The 16,489-nt window shown below is 37.8% G+C and overlaps 1 pseudogene; it reads right to left on the bottom strand.

Annotated features, from left to right (window-relative positions):
- Positions 1-3,125: 3,125 nt before the first annotated feature.
- On the bottom strand, positions 3,126-4,017 carry LOC126586805 (ADP,ATP carrier protein 3, mitochondrial-like; annotated as a pseudogene).
- Positions 4,018-16,489: the final 12,472 nt, after the last annotated feature.

Below are 16,489 nucleotides of genomic sequence, written 5' to 3'. Positions count from 1 at the left end.
GACAGCAAGTTTACTTAGAACCTGGAGAGGCGCAAAACAGAAAACGTGAGTGGGCAAAAACAAATGTTTTACAAAATCATTTCATTTATCAACATAACTAACCCCTCGCTGTAAAACATGTATAATTTTCCCAGAATCAAGATATAAGCATATACATATATACATATATATATATATATATATCTGAAATCATATCAATTCAGTTCATGCTTCACATAATCATATTCATATGTATGCCATGCCAAAATATAACAAAGTAAGCAATCCAGGTAAGAATAATTTCATAGAAATATGATATGTTAGTCGGAACTTCTGTGATAGTATGTACAGCTGAATTCATAGCTCAAACTCAATCTAGCCGGAGTTACTACTATGACCTATACGACAATATACTACACATAAGTCGGAACCCCTAGAAAGGGTCTATACAACAAGATTGGGTATAATATAATTATGCTCAACTCTATTCTCTCATAATAGCTGGGCGATAAATCGCTAGTCACCTACGAGTCGAAACCATGAATAAGGTATGTACGACAAGACTGTGCACTTAAGTTGGATCCAATATGAGCATATAGTGCGGGAGGTGACGTAAATAAACAGGCATGTACTTCACATCTCTGGCTAAATCACAATCACCCTAGGTGCAGTTTTATGAGCTCAACATTATTTAATCACATATCACATCCTCGATGATTCACATAACCAAACGTAACTCACCTAAACTTACATGTGCCTCCACAGCACCACATTTAAATATATATGCAACCATGAATGCATATTCAAAATATAAAAGCATTTGGCATTTTATTTCAAAGCATACTTTCTTTAAAATGCATTTCTAGGAAATATATCAAGTATATAAATATATACTGAAAACAAAAGCCCACTCATTGGTATGTCGACGGGTCGTAACCCCCGAGTCGTCCGTGGATACACTCGTCCTCGGGATAAGTCTCACATATATGCGAATTAACTATAAAAACGTTATTTTAAAGCACATAGACAAAACTAGATAATAACTTCTCATACATTGCTCAAAATGGGTATATAAATATACCACAGTAATCTACACAACCTCAGGATCATCCCCATATTTTTAGAATTATTTTTGGACCTCCCACGCGCCGCCACTTGCTGGCAAGGGCACGGCAAAACGTGCCCCCATGCGCGGCCAAACCTGATGGATTCCCTAACCACCGTTGAGGAATATTCCGTTAAACCTAACAGATTCCATTAAAATTGGCTGACGGCGTCAGCATATTCCGTCCAAACTGACGGAATATGTTGTCATCTTCTCCGGCGAGTCGCCGGTTGCCGGAAAACTGGGTAAAACTTTAAAACCCTTGTTCTCACTCATTTCTTCACCAAAACTTATGAAATTTAAACCAAAATGAAGCTAAGGACAAGTAGAAACACGATATAACCATTTGGGTCTTGAAATTCATGAGAACACGTCGGAAATTACCTCGACTTTTCGGTTAAATTTAAAACGTGTCGATCTCCACTTTTCGACGTCCAAAATCCTCAAACGAACTATCCCTAGCCTCCTAGGGACATCACAAAGTTTCCTATAAGCTTCAAATTCCATAAAAACAAGCCATAAGTTTTTGCATGAACAATACCTCGTTCAGGGTTAGGGTTTTCACGTGATTTCGAAGTAGTTCTTACCTGTAAATGGTATGGATGTGTTCGTCTGAGTTTCACGAACACAATGGTGCCATTTTCCACTTCGATCCGTCGCGTTTGCAAAGGTTTTGGTTGACGTCCGTATGAGTTCGAAGGAGAAAGAGAGTGAGAGTCCGAGAGAGATGAGAGGGTACGGGAGAGAGAAGATAAGGAATGTGTGTGTGTGGCCTAGGATTGGTCAACCACCAAAAAGTACCATAACTTAATCCTAATTGGTTCCAAACAATTAGGATTTAAGAATATTAACCCAAAGCTACACTTAAACCACATTACACAACTAATGTTCAAGGGTATTTTCATCAATTCACGCCATCAATAAATATATATTTGGGATGGGCTGTGACAGTGTGGGTTATCTTGCTATAATTTTAGAAATAGTGTGGGTTATTTTGGTTCAGTTTCATAAATAGTGTGGGTTATTTTGTTATAGTTCCAGAAATAGTGTGAGTTATTTTAGTTTAGTTTCATAAATAGTGTGGGTTATTATGTTTTAGTTCCAGAAATAGTGTGTATTATTTTGGTTCAGTTTCATAAATAGTGTGGGTAATTTTGCTATAGTTCCAGAAATAGTGTAAGTTATTTCGGTTTAGTTTCATAAATAGTATGGGTAATCTTGCTATAGTTCCAAAAATAGTGTGAATTATTTTAGTTAAGTTTCATAAATAGTGCGGGTTATCATGATATAGTTTCATAAATAATGTGGGCAATTTTGGTTCAGTTTCAGAAATAGTGTAGATTATTTGGTTCAGTTTCATAAATAATGTGAGTTATTTTGGTTCGGTTTCATAAATAGTGTAGGTTATTTTGTTATAGTTCCAGAAATAGTGTGAGTTGTTTTGGTTTAGTTTCATAAATAGTGTGGGTTATTTGGTTATAGTTGCAGAATAGTGTGAGTTATTTTGGTTTAGTTTCATAAATAGTGTGGGTTATTTCGATTCAGTTTTATAAAAAGTGTGGGTAATTTGCTATAGTTCCAAAATAATGTGGGTTATTTTGATTCAGTTTCATAAATATTATTTCAAAAATGGTGTTTATTTTGTAAACCCTTAAATTAACATAATTAATTACAATCAAATTAACATGATTTATTTTGTGAACCCCAATTTGATTGTAATTAACACATGAAAACTCCAAAATTAACATAATTAATTACAATCAGAACAACCTGAAATGTTAATTAGATTGTATTAAGAAAATTAGTAATTATCAAATAGTGGTCGGATCAAATTTTACAAAAGAAAATTAGTACTTATCAAAGCATTGGTCGTTTCTCAATATATCAGACTCTTCTAGTTTTTCCTTTAGAAATCTACGTTCCGATAATGATTGCAGTGATATCCGTCTACACTTAATAGTTTTTTTTTTTCCTCAGCAAAGGAACGTTTAAAAACGTAAAAGCACTTCCATTCAGAGATCAATCAGATAACAAGCACACAAAACTCAAAATTCTTCATCCCTGTAACTATGACTTTCTAATAACAGATCCATACAAACATTTGGAAACATAAAAGCACTTCCTTTATCCAAATTCTTCAACTAGAGTTGGTGCTTACACAATAACTAATGCTTATGTCAACATAGCATCATTAACCACTGCCGCCAGACCCATACTTCTTGCCAATAAGTATGACTTTCAACTTGTCATAGCCAACAAGCACACTGGCATTTGCAACAGCACCCAATATGTTTGCTCTAGCACCCTTAAACAGCGACTTAGCACCCTCGTTTTTTTATAATTTGCTTAAATGCATCCAAAGAGCTACCATATTTAACTGCTGCTCCTTAGGTCATCATCATCCGTGGCGCACTGTGTCAATGGGGTAAGAAGCTAATCTAGCACCAATCGTAATTCCCCATCCCAACAAGAAAACAAGAAGCTAGCGAAGAAGCTATCATGCAGGCCACCAGTTAAAACCACAGGTTTTAGAGAATCGTACATTCCAAAGTAAAGTCCACGATACACGATAATTCCAACATAACTAAACCATTAAACTGCCTTTCAACCACCCTTCTTGGCAGCCTTGGCATCACTTGCCAAACGTGTTCTTGCATAGTCCAGAGAATATACAAAAAGAAGAGATGAAGCACTAGCAGCACCGCTTGATGCCAGGTTCCCAGCAAACCACTTCCAGTAGCCATTTTTATCCTTCTTGAAGTTATTATACACTACCTAACACACAAAAACAGTACCTGTGTCCAAACAGCAAATGCTAATACCAAACTAAAAACCATAAATTATCATTCCTAGAAAACAACTTTTATTTTGATATTCAAATTCATGAAATTCTCTTTAAGCCAGACAATTGCAGAGAACTCCGGGTCCTCCATAATTCGGGGCGATTTATCCACATTTCCTACATAGGTTTTACTATGAAGTACCTAAAATGCTCCATTGAGCTGTCAATCATTAATCTTGTTTAAGTTTCTTCTTTAATTTGCTTTGGCGTTTTCGTTTCCAAGCACTGACTTCGTATTCAACGGAGCAATAACAAAAAATATGCAATTTCCACATAGCAATATAAATAATTTAAAAAAAAATTATGCAAACAAACACAAAGGGGTACACCTGCATATATACATGTCTAATAACTAATATATTTGGTAGATCATGACGGATTGCTGGAGAAATTTCAAAATATAAAGATAACAAGTAAAAAATGTGTTTTTTTATTTTATTTGCAGACATGGAACTTACTTATTAACAATTGTATTAGGGAATGTTAAAGGTCGAAAAAGATTGATTAGAACTTAAAAATGTATGAAGAAATTAATGGAAACTGTAATATTGGAGAAATTTGTTAAGAAATGTCATGGATAAGTGTCTGTACCTAGCAGTACCACCAATGCTGCGAATGCTCATGCTGCGGATGCCCAGAACCCAATAGCCTTAAATGCCTTCATCCTCAAAGACTCCTAATATTTTAAATTCCTTCATCCTCAAAGACTCCTAATATGGTGATTCGAAAAATGGTGAATTTGAATGGTATTGAACATGAAAACAGAGATAAGGTGGAGAGATCGAAAGAGAGGTACAGAGATCAATTCGATTACAAAAGCGGAGGAATTGTTTATGTGCAAAAGAGAAATCGAGATTAGGCAGAGAGATTGAGACCTGGAGATCGACAAGCAGAGATTCGGTGGAGTCTAGAGAGATCGAGAAAGGGAGAGAGGATTAAACGGGAAGAGAGTTGCCATTAGGGGTAAAACTGGAAACTCATTTCTTGGGCTAGTCTTATTGGGCTAGTTTGATGTTGGACTTTGTCCTAACCATTAAATAAACATAGTACTTGGTTTTTTGTTAAAATTCAAAATTTTGAAGTCATTTTTATTAGTTTTCCTTAAGAAATATGAGGCAGAAATGTAATTTTACACAACCAAATTTTGTTATTTTTTTTCATAGCCCCACCTACATGTAATCATAACATATCTCTAATAAAAAAAATTAAAAAAAAAGTTCTCACTCCCACATTCTCTATCACTCTTTTCCTCTCTCCTTCTATTTCAAAAACAAAAATAAAAAAATTTCTCACATACTTTGTGTGCCCATATGCTAGTACGTATAATATAATATAAACCCAATATTGCCCTTTGCTTCCTTCACAATAAAAAACCACAAAAGTTTCAAAAATGAGGACAAATTTGTAAAAAAACCCATTACTGAACAGAAAACAAATTAATTTTTTTTTTATATAAACGAACGTGCTTAACGATTTACCCTCACAAACTGCTAAGCAGTAGTGGGCAGTTTAAAAACACAAATTTAAAAAAAAATTATATATATATATATATATTATCTTTACCATATATGTAAACACGAAGTATAAAAGAAGGTTACAGTATAAAGAAAATATAAATAAATAATCCAAAAAGTATTGGAAAAGAAAATGGAAAATTGAAAAAAAGAAGCAAAACAAGTAGGTGTGCTTAAGCCTCTCAAACTGCTCAACGGTAATGGGCAGTTTTCTCCTCCCCATAGATTTCCACGATCTAAGTTGGGAGGTTCAACACTAACTACCTGTATACCACCAGTATTTAGAGATGAATAATCGGAAGGAGGCTAATTTTGGTTTTCAAAAGTTCATTGTGTGGTTTCAATTCATTCCAAATAGAAAAAAATGGACAAACTTAGTGACAGAAATTCGTAAAATATTGGAGCTTTCGGAACAAATTCTTCTCCGAAAATCAAAAATTTTCATCGGGTTAGTGATTCATCTTTTCAGTTTTCGTTCTCTTCAACTTTTGTAAATTCGATCAAAGTTATTTGTTCATCGAATTGGGTTTTCTAGAAATGTTCGATCTCTTTGTTTATGAAGGATATGATTTCGGCTGCAGTTTAAGTTCTTGGATAGATTTCACATTTCAAATCAACCTCTGACCTACTAACCTTGATGGAGGGGAAGGGCAAAGGATGAAGAAAATTTCCGGGCAATGAACTTTGGCTCTCTGATTCACCGCATCAACAACATACCACCATCCTCCTTTGATTCCCATGTCACCAGAAGCAACACGAAGAGATAAAAAGAAAATCGGTGTTTTGAAATTTTGATTAATTTTGCTAGAGTAATGAATAATTTTGATTACTGTTTTTTGTGATTCACATGTTCTTTTTTCGTTGTCTTCAAATTTTCGTAAATCTGACTAAAGTTTTTAAAACACATCAATTCATGTTACTAACAAAAAAATTCATGGTTTTTAATGGTTATACAGACTCATTGGTTGCTGACCCATTTGTCGGGGCTCGAAGAAAAGGAAAGTTGAGAAAGTCTATTCTTGCCGTAAAAGTCCTGTTCGCAGTGAGCCTTGAAGAAAAGGAAAGGTGAGAACAGCGGAATAGGTGGCTTTTTGCTTTTGGCACCGACTTATTTTCAGAACTTCCCTTAACCTTAGCATTGCCACTTTGCGAATGTGTTTGCATTTTATAATACAAATTCCTATGTTATGCATGTAAATAGTTATAAGAACATTTATCTGATGTTTTCTACCTCATTCAACAACTTAATTACGCTCCCACTGTTTTGGTTGGAAGTTGATTAGAAGAGTCTTCATTCCATCGACATCATTTCCTTTACAATTTATGTTGAAAATTACTTCCAAAATGTAATATGAAAGGTTTAGTTAGCATGTTAACTTTCAAAAGCATGAGATGAACGAACATGTCCTGTTTGTACATGATTTTTTATTTTTCTATGTCATCTTCATCTTCGATCTCAAAAGCCTTCCTTAACTTCTCTTTATCTATCTCAAATTCATAGCATAGTAATAAAAACATACTGCAAACAATAAAAACATACTGTAAACAGTTTCACTATGCATTAAAATTTAGCAACACACTTCCTTGAGCTCTCAACATTATAAATGAAAAAAAGGTGTTAATGCAGAAGTCAAAAGATATAAATCACTTTCAATTGATAGAACTAAAAGATCACAAAAAAAAAAAAAAAAAAAAAACAAGGACATAACGTTGATACCTGATAAGAATGTCTGAAGGCTATTCCTGTTAACTTAGCCTGGTCTTCTCTTGGCCGATTCTCCATCAACTCTTCCTGCTTAACCTTAATTATTTCAGTTGGCACCTCATTCTTCCCCCTCTTTTTACTGACTTTAATCTCACTTGCACCAGCAGCGGGGATGGCTGGCACAACAGTTCCCACCAAACCAATCATTCCAAAATTTCCCCTAACCTTAGCATTGGCACTTTCCGAATGTGTTTGCATTTTATGAATGGCCACCTATGTTATACATGCAAATAGTTATCAGAACATTTATATGATGCTTTTTTACCTCATCCAACAACTTAATTACACTCCCACTGTTTTGGTTGGAAGTTAATTACAAGAGTTTTCATTCCATCGACATCATTTCCTTTACAATTTATGCTGAAATCACTAGCAAAATGTAATATGAAAGGTTTAGTTGGCATGTTAACTTTCAGAAGCATGAGATGGACAACAATGAATGTGCATGATAATTTTTTAGGAAAACTAATGAAAATGGCTTGAAAACTTTGAGTTTTAATGATAAGGACAAAATAAAGGGTAAAGTGAATAGTACCAGGATTGACTTTTTAGTGTAAAAATGTGGTTTTTCGTTAAAGTGAACAGTACCAGGTGCTTTTCGTTAAAGTTCCCTAATTTTTTTTATCCTACTGTGTCGTCTTTGTAAACACAGAAATTCCTACGATGAAACGAGACAAGGACACGTGTACAAAATAATATTTTGTATTAATGATTTTGGGGTTACAATCTCTCTCAAATTTGATCCTCTGATTCAATATCTGTAAAATGTTGATTTGTGGATGTGCGATTGATCCTAGGGCCATCGAGGCTTGATCTTGGATGAACGGTTGAAAGTTTCTTCAAAGGCCGTTGGGGCTTGATCTTGAAGGTTGAAGGAAGTTTCTTCAAGGGCATTTGGGCTTGATCTTGATGGTTGATGGATGAACGGATCTTCAAGGGCTTTTGGGCTTAATCTTGAAGAACTGTTGATGAACGGATCTTCAAGGGCCCTTAGGGCTTGATCTTGATGAACAGTTGATGAATGGATCTTCAAGGGCTTTTGAGCTTGACTTGAAGAATGATTGGATGTGTGGATTTGTTGATGTTGTTGATCCAAAGGGTCGTTGGGGCTTGATCTTAGGATGAATGAATGATGAACGATGAACACTTTCTTCAAGGGCCGTCGGGGCTTGATCTTGAAGGAGGATTTGACGAAGAACGAAGAGGGTTTTCTTGATCTTTCGGTATTTGCTTGAGAGCTTTAGAGTTTCAAAGCTTCAAGATTTTGGTGTGATGTGAATTGGTGAATCAAAATGAATGCCTTGGCTTCCTATTTGTAGAATTCCAAAACTTGATTTTTGTATTTAAATAATCAGATGAAATAAATCATTTTTGCCAAGTGTTGACACGTGTCCTATTTGATGACATTTATGATTTATTTCGATTTTTCCTTGAGTCACATGCTATGTGTAAAATTTATGTGACACGTGAGTGTTGAAATTTTAATTATTGGTCAACATTTATTTCACCGAAATTTCGATGTCTACAAATGCCCCCACTTCAAGGCGCGTCGTATACATGTGCCTGTCATGTGTAGGAGATGCGTTTTGAAGTCCCTTAATGTAGATGTCGATCCAAGGGTCGCCAATGCTTGATCTTGAATTAGGCTGGAAATTTCTTCAAGGGCTGTTGAGGCTTGTTCTTGAACTTTGTTTGAAATTTCTTCAAGGGCCGTCGATGCTTGATCTTGAATGAAATTGGACCATAAGGAGCTCCACGTGGTAGATGGTCTTTGGCTTTGGTAGTGGATGAATCAGCAATATTTTGTTGCGCTTGTTAACTTTCCACAGCTTTGATTTTGAACTGGGTTGAAGGATTTTCTGGTTTCCTCCAATTGTTGACTTTCCACAAGCTCATTCTTGCATTGGGTTGGGCGGTTTCTTCTGCCAAACTTGCACCAAATGTCTGAATTTACTCATTTTATCTAGAGTTGAATTTGATTCAAGGGTAGTGGGCACTTGATCTTGAATTAGACTTGTGATTTCACCATGCTTTAGCGAGCCGACTTAAGAATTTGAGGGTCAAAAGAAGTCCGCCAAATCTAGAGTACTTGCAACCCTGATGATATGAGATACTTTTACTTTTAAAAAAGTAGCGGATGAATCGGCACGTGTTTTCTTGTACTTGTCTCCACATGCTTCAATATATCATTTTCACTTGCCTTATTTGTTCTTCAGGCAGATGTGGTATCTTCTACTACCTTGTCTATTTCCCCGGCAGAGCAATGCTAGGTAAGTAATCAGGGAAGGGTTCCAGGCAGTTGATTCCTGATTGGGAGTTTAACTTCAAGTTCCGACTGATTGTGCTCTTTCTTCTTGTCCTACAGGTAAGAAAAAGGACAAAGAAAAGGACAGGGAGAAAGCATGATATGAGATACTCTTACTTTCGAAGAAGTGGTGGCGATTTGATAACGTTTCACAACAAGGCTTTACTCTTCAGTGACGGTGCTAGCGAAAGGCTGTTGAAGCTTTTTAAGCTCTTTGATTAGGGCAACGATGCTGAGTTTGGATTTGATTTAGACTCATCCATCTAGGTTATACGGTTCTGCAAGGAAGGGCATTGTGCTATAGTGATTTGCTCCTGCTCATCATTGATAATTCTGCTTCAATCTCTTGCAGTATTTGTCCCCAATGCAGGAGTGGAATGCAACTTTTGCATTTAAATGGTCATTCAGAGCATTACTTCTCAGCGATGATGAATACTCGAGAGCAATGCAAGGTAAGCAACCAGGCAAAGGTTAAGGGCAATCAATTTCAGATTGGAAGTTTGATTTCAGGTTTCGACTGATTGCCTTCTTTCTCCTTGTCTTGTGGGTAAGAGCAAGGGTAAAAGAAAAGACAGGGAAAAAGCATGATATGAGACACTCTTGCTTTTGACCCTGGTGATATGAGATATTTTTGCATTGGTGTCATTTGTTTGCAAGGGCATTCCCGGAGAGGAAGAAAACTGAGTATTTCGAGAGGCTCTGCTGGGAGTGTACTTTTGAAGGTGAAAAAGAGTTGAGCATTTTTGCAGGTTTGCTTTACTATGGAGGATGAAGGTCGACATATATAGGAATTTCTCGACATCCAGTAATGGTACCCATCCTTTTGATCGTCGTCTTGATTTGAATGTTGGGGAAGATGTTGATATGTCTTCTCTAGACAACATATGACACCCATCCTTTTTATCCCCCATCGGTCCTCTTACAGTTGGGGACTCTGCGATGAAGAATGACATAATCTTTACGGTGGTAGCTAGAAATCTTCTCACCCCCAAGGACAACATGATCATTTCCAAGCGGTCTGATGAGCTGGCTGTTCAGGACTCTCTGGCTTTTAGTGTTTAGTGTGCGGGCTCGTATTAAATATGGGCCAACGCCTTCTTGCTCGAACTTGTCAAGTCGAGTCACTGATGGCTGAGGTGGCGAGTCTTAAGCAAGAGATTAGAGGGCTTAAGCGTGAAAACAGAGAGTTGCACGTGCTTGCCAATAGTTACTCGACGAGCATGAAGAGAAAGTTTTACTAGCTGCAGGAATCTGAAAGTCGGATTAAGAGTGACCATCTGATGTTTGTGGCTTTACTTCAAAGGCACCTATTGCCTTCATTCTCTGGAGTTTTACTGAGTGTTGATGTTCCAAACAATCAACCTCCAGTGCCTCTTCTTCCTGGAGTTCTGCCGAGTGATGAGGCGCTACTTGATCAACCTTTATGAATGCTCCTATTATATATATATATATATTTTTTTTTTTTTGACTCATGTAAAATGTACATTTATGTAAATTTTTAGAGAAATTAATAAATGAGCTTTGTTTCACTTAGTGTACTTTTTTTTTCACATGGTGCCAGAAGCACCAAAGGACTTTATGATTTTTTTTTTATATTATTATTATTATTTTTTTTCACATGATGTCGTCCACCATCATTTTTTTAGAGAACTTTAACGAAAAGCCCATGGTACTGTTCACTTTAACGAAAAACCACATTTTTACATTAAAAAGTCAATCTTGGTACTGTTCACTTTACCCTTTATTTTGTTCTTATCGTTAAAACTCAAACTTTACCCTTTATTTTGTTCTTATTGTTAAAACTCAAAGTTTTCAAATCATTTTTATTAATTTTTTTTTTTTTGCTTTCGGCGGTGCTCACACCCACCACCATCATGAACCTTTCTTTTTTTTTTTTTTTACTCTTTTGTGCGTGAAGCACCAAACTTTTTTTTTATATATACTTTTTTTTTTTACATGGTGCCTGAGGCACCTTTTGTCATTTTTTTTAATCTTTTGTCGGCCATATATATATATGGTGCATGAAGCACCCAAAGTTTAATATATATATATATATATATATATATATATATATATATATATTTATTTATTTATTTATTTATTTTTTCTTTCTTTTAACGTGGTGCCGCATCACTTTGCTCCACTATCCCCATTTTTTATTATTTTTTTTGGGTTAAACTCTATTTACTACCCTCATGTTTCGTGGTTTTCAACATTTAGTACATCAAGTTTTTTTCGTCCTAGAGTCATACCTAAAGTGTAAATTTTGGGACAGTTTCATACATCCGTTAGTCAAACTGTTAAGTCTTCCGTTAAATGATAATGTGGTGCCTACGTGGATAATGACTAGGCGCCACGTGTCAATAAAGGTTCCACGTAGATATTTAAAATTAAAAATTAAAAAAAAAAGAAAACGCTCTTCTTCTCTTTCGAACATCTTATTCTTCTCCCTCTATTCTCTAAATCCCAGCTGACCCAACATCTAAAAGAAAAGCAGAACCACCCAACCCAGATCCCACGCGCCCTCGCCTCCTCCACTTCCAGCTTCTCCTCCCGCTTCCCCCCCCCCACTTTAACGTGGCGACCGCGGCCCCCTCTGCCCAGTCCATACGATTCTCATTCGACCGCCCGACCTCTCTCAACCAATCCATCTTCGTCTCGCCGTGTAAGTTCCTCCTCTTTCTTCTTCCCTCTCTCTCATCTTATTCTCTCTCCAACCTTCCAAATTTGTTTCTCCAACGGCTCCGAGTCAGAGTCAATTTAAAAACCAAATTTTTTCCCAAAAACTTATCAATCGTTTCGGATTTGAAGATTTTCAATTTTGATTAAGGAGAAATTCAATTTTACCTTTCGAAGTCCCACTGGTTTTCTTGCATTTTCTGGGCTTTCGATTTCATTTCCCTTTGATTTTTAAGGAATGGATGTTATGGGAATTGAAGCCACACAGAGAGAGAAGAGGTTAGAAGGTCTAGGTTAACACTTCCTCCTACCACAGAGCAGCAGCAGAATCCATGACTTCGTATACTTCCGTGGCTCTATCCCAGGCCCTCCTAGCCCGAGCCATTTCCCCCTATGGCTCCAACTCCACCTTCGACCAGGTCTCCCTCTCTGCCACCCTCACGGTCCCCTCTTTCGCCGGCCTGAAATCTACATCTTCGTCGTCATCGCCATCCACTTCCTACCTTTCACACCGCCGACTCAGTGCGAACCGGCCTATCTGTGTCGCCATGGTAGAGACTCTAGAGAAGACCACAGAGACGTCGTTGATGGAGAAGCTGGTGAACACGATCCGGTTCTTAGTGGGTTGTTTTTGCTTCATTTTTTAGATTTTGTGAGTTTTGCGTGTTTGATTTGAAAATGGATTTGGGTTTTGTGAATTAGGGTTTCTTTGGATTTGGGAACAAAAGGGTTGATAATTTGGATGGCTCTGATTGTAATTTTGATTGGATTTGCAGTTGTTGGATTCGGGAAGAAGAGGGGGCCTAATTCTTCTGAGAAGGTTGCTTTTTGGGGAAGATGAAGAGTTTTTTTTTTTTTTTTTTTTTTTTTTTGTAATTTTTAATTTTTTTTAAATATCCATGTGGAACCCTTATTGACACGTGGCGCCCAGTCATTGTCCCCGTGGGTAACACGTCATCAGTTAACGGAAGACTTAACAGTTTGACTACGAATGTATGCGATTGTCCCAAAATTTACACTTTAAGTATGACTTTGGGACGAAAAAAACTTGATGTACTAAATGTTGAAAATCACAAAACATGAGGGTAGTAAACATAGTTTAACCTTTTTTTTGTATAAATTTTGATGATGGGCTAGTGAATTTGCAGGGAAGGACAAAGACGGACGGAGAGCTGGAGTCAAGCTTGGTGGTAGTGCAAAGCGTCGAGCTTCACGACTGGCTAGTCGTTTGATGACGGTCACTGAAGTTCTTCGCCGACTTTGATCATGGCGCCTAGAGTGACAAGCTTGAGGTAGTGCAAAGCGTCGAGCTTCGTGACCGGCTAGTCGTTTGATGGCGATCACTGAAGTTCTTCGCCAACTTTGATCATGGTGGTGACGTTTGCAACAGGATTTCGTTATGTAGTGCGTCACTTTTTTACCGTGTGGCACTGTGCAAAAGGCTGCAACAGGATTTCGTTATGTAATGCATTTTGGTCATAGTTTTCCCTCGGTGGTGACGTTACCGTGTGGTGCTGTGCAAAAGACTACGGTGAGATTTTGCTGTGCAGTGTCTTTTGGTCACAGTTTTCCCTTGATGGTGACGTTGCTGTGTTTTGCCACCGTTTGCTGCAGCATGAAGGCTGCTGTATGAGAGCTATTGCACTGCCATTGTTGAGCTTTGAGTCAAGAAGCGCGTTGTTCGTATTGATGTTGCCGATACGTTTGGGAAGAAGAGTTGACAACAGGCTGATCACTGCGAATGGCATAAGCGGAGGAGATGGTGACTTGGTCTACTTCAACAGCAAGGAGGAGATGCAGAAGACCTGTGGCAGTGCTGGTGTTTGCGACGTCATTTGGATTTGCAGCTGGGTGTTCAATGGTGTTAAGGATGATGGAGAAAGATGATGAAGCTTGAGGTAGTTGATGAATGCTGATGAGGATGGCTGAGCTCTTAGGATCGAACAACCTCTCGTCGTTGTAAGCAGTGTTCTAAAAAACGGCCTAAGCGGCCGCCTAGGCGCTGGGCGGTCACCATCCGAGACGATTTCTTGCAAATCGGCCAGAAAAATCGGTCGGGCTCTAGGCGTTCGCCTAGGCGGTGCTAGGCGGCTAGGCGAAGCTGGGCGATTTTTTTTAAACCAATTTCAGAAACCAAGTATTGTCGTCAGCCACTTCGTCTTTTCTTCCTCAATTGCAGTGCACTCACCCGCTGCGACTTCGAGAGGTTTTCTGGGCCATCGTCATCGATCATCTCTTCCAGTTTTCACGGTCTCCACTCTTGCCAATGTTGAAGGCTCTGCAACTCTTGCCGTCTCAAACTCTCATCGGATCTGCAACTCTAACTCTCACATCTGCATCGAAACTCCCATCTGCATCTGCATCTGAATATAGCCATGGTTGATTTGCTAGAGGTTTCTGGAAAAAGAATTGAGCGAGAGAGAGAGAGAGACTAAAAGAGTGCTAGAGGTTTTTGGAAAAAGAACAAGAGAGAGAGAGAGACTAAAAGATCAAATTTTGTGGATCTGAAAAGGTAAACCGTAAAGAAGAAGAAACGAATGGCATTTCACTTTCCAAGGTAAAAAGCTGGTGATGAGTGATGACTGAGGTCTACCTTGGATGATGTGAAATAGGGTGGACAGCTACTACAAGGGTCAGATGGTTTTAAATTTTTAATTATGAAAACCACCCACTTGTGGGGGCTTTTTATATAAATGTTATGTGTCATCATCCACTTACAAGTTTGAGAAATATATTATTATTATATATATAAATGTTATATAAATTAAAATTATAAATTATTTAGATAATATTTTGTTTTTTTTTCTAGGCAAGCATACTATATATGTACATAAAACATTCACATATGTATGTTCTTCTATAAGAAATAACATATTATTCAATAATTATTTACATCTGATATAGTAAATTTAATTAATTCATATAATATACAAGAAATTTACCTAAATCTGCTTAGGCTACCTAGGCGCTCGCTTAGACCCGGCCTAGCCGCCTAGGCGTTAGGCGCTAGCCCACCGCCCGACTAGCGCCTAGCGTTTTTTAGAACCTTGGTTGTAAGTGACAACAACACCAAAAGGTCACCGACAATTTTTGCACTTCAGGACCGACGAGATCCGCTTATTAAGCTTGGAGTGGATAGAGATGACGTGGGCTGAGTTGAAACGGAGCTTCTTGTTGCTTCGTCACTGCATGGAAGCCACTGCATGCTACTACATGAAATGAAAGGCGGAAGAGCTTGGAGTAGAGGAATGATGCAGAGCAGTCGGTGGAGCGGAGTTCACTCGGGCCGAGTTGCGAGGAACTTGAAGTGAGGCAGAGGCTGAGGCTGTGGAGAACAAAAAGAGGGAATCGCAACTGTCTTTAGAGGAAGATGGAGCTACAAAAAGAATCCGTCGATTCTTCGAGAAGAGATCCAGGCCGCCTTCATCGTAGACATTTGGCCCTAAGTTTAAACTCTGACCTTGCCGATGTTGCGACCCCATTGGAAAGTTCCTCCCTCTAGACAGTTTCGCGGTAACCATTGCAATCATCCCATTATCAGTCTCGAGCTATGGGTTGAATTCAACGGCATCTGCAGTAACAACATCACCTTGTAGGTTATGGAGTATGTTGAATCCGTCACGGAAGGAGAGAAGAAAAAAGGAGACAATTTGAAGGTATGAGGCATTGAAAAAGATGACAGGGCCTGTGGCTTGAGGGGTGTATGGACCGAGAGAGAATCGGGCCTGGGCTGGTGCCTTTTGTTGCTGCTGGGCCTAGACATATATATATATATATATATATATATATATATATATATATATATATATATTTCCTTTTTTCTTTTGAAGAAATTGTATCCTTTGTTTTTTTTTTTTTGTAAATACATAATAACAAAGAAAATTACAAATTTTTTTTTAACAAAATAAATTTGTAATAAAAGTGACCTTCATTAATGAAACTTTAATCAAACCCATTTTTTTTATGTGACCGAACTCGAAATTGAATCTCGAGCTGCCTACGTACCCTTCTAAAGAAAGAGATCAAGTCAAGACGTAGTTCAAATACATATTATTTTTTTTAGTATTTTTTTTGTACCGTACGCAGTTTATGCTCTTATGGGCCAAGAGCATCTTGGTGCCGTTTGCAATTTCAGCTCGTGCAGGCAAGGAGCATCTTGGTGCCATTTGCAGTTTCAACTCATGCAGGCAATCAGCATTTGGTGCCGTTTGAAGTTTTAGCTCGTGCAAGCAAGAAGCGTCTTGGTGCCGTTTGTAGTTTCAGCTCGTGCAGGCAAGGAGCGTTTGTTGTCACCTTTTAG

The sequence above is a fragment of the Malus sylvestris genome, chromosome 10 (genome assembly GCF_916048215.2).
Source record: "Malus sylvestris chromosome 10, drMalSylv7.2, whole genome shotgun sequence".
In the NCBI taxonomy this organism is placed as follows: domain Eukaryota; kingdom Viridiplantae; phylum Streptophyta; class Magnoliopsida; order Rosales; family Rosaceae; genus Malus; species Malus sylvestris.
This window is presented reverse-complemented; position numbering and strand designations above follow the sequence as displayed.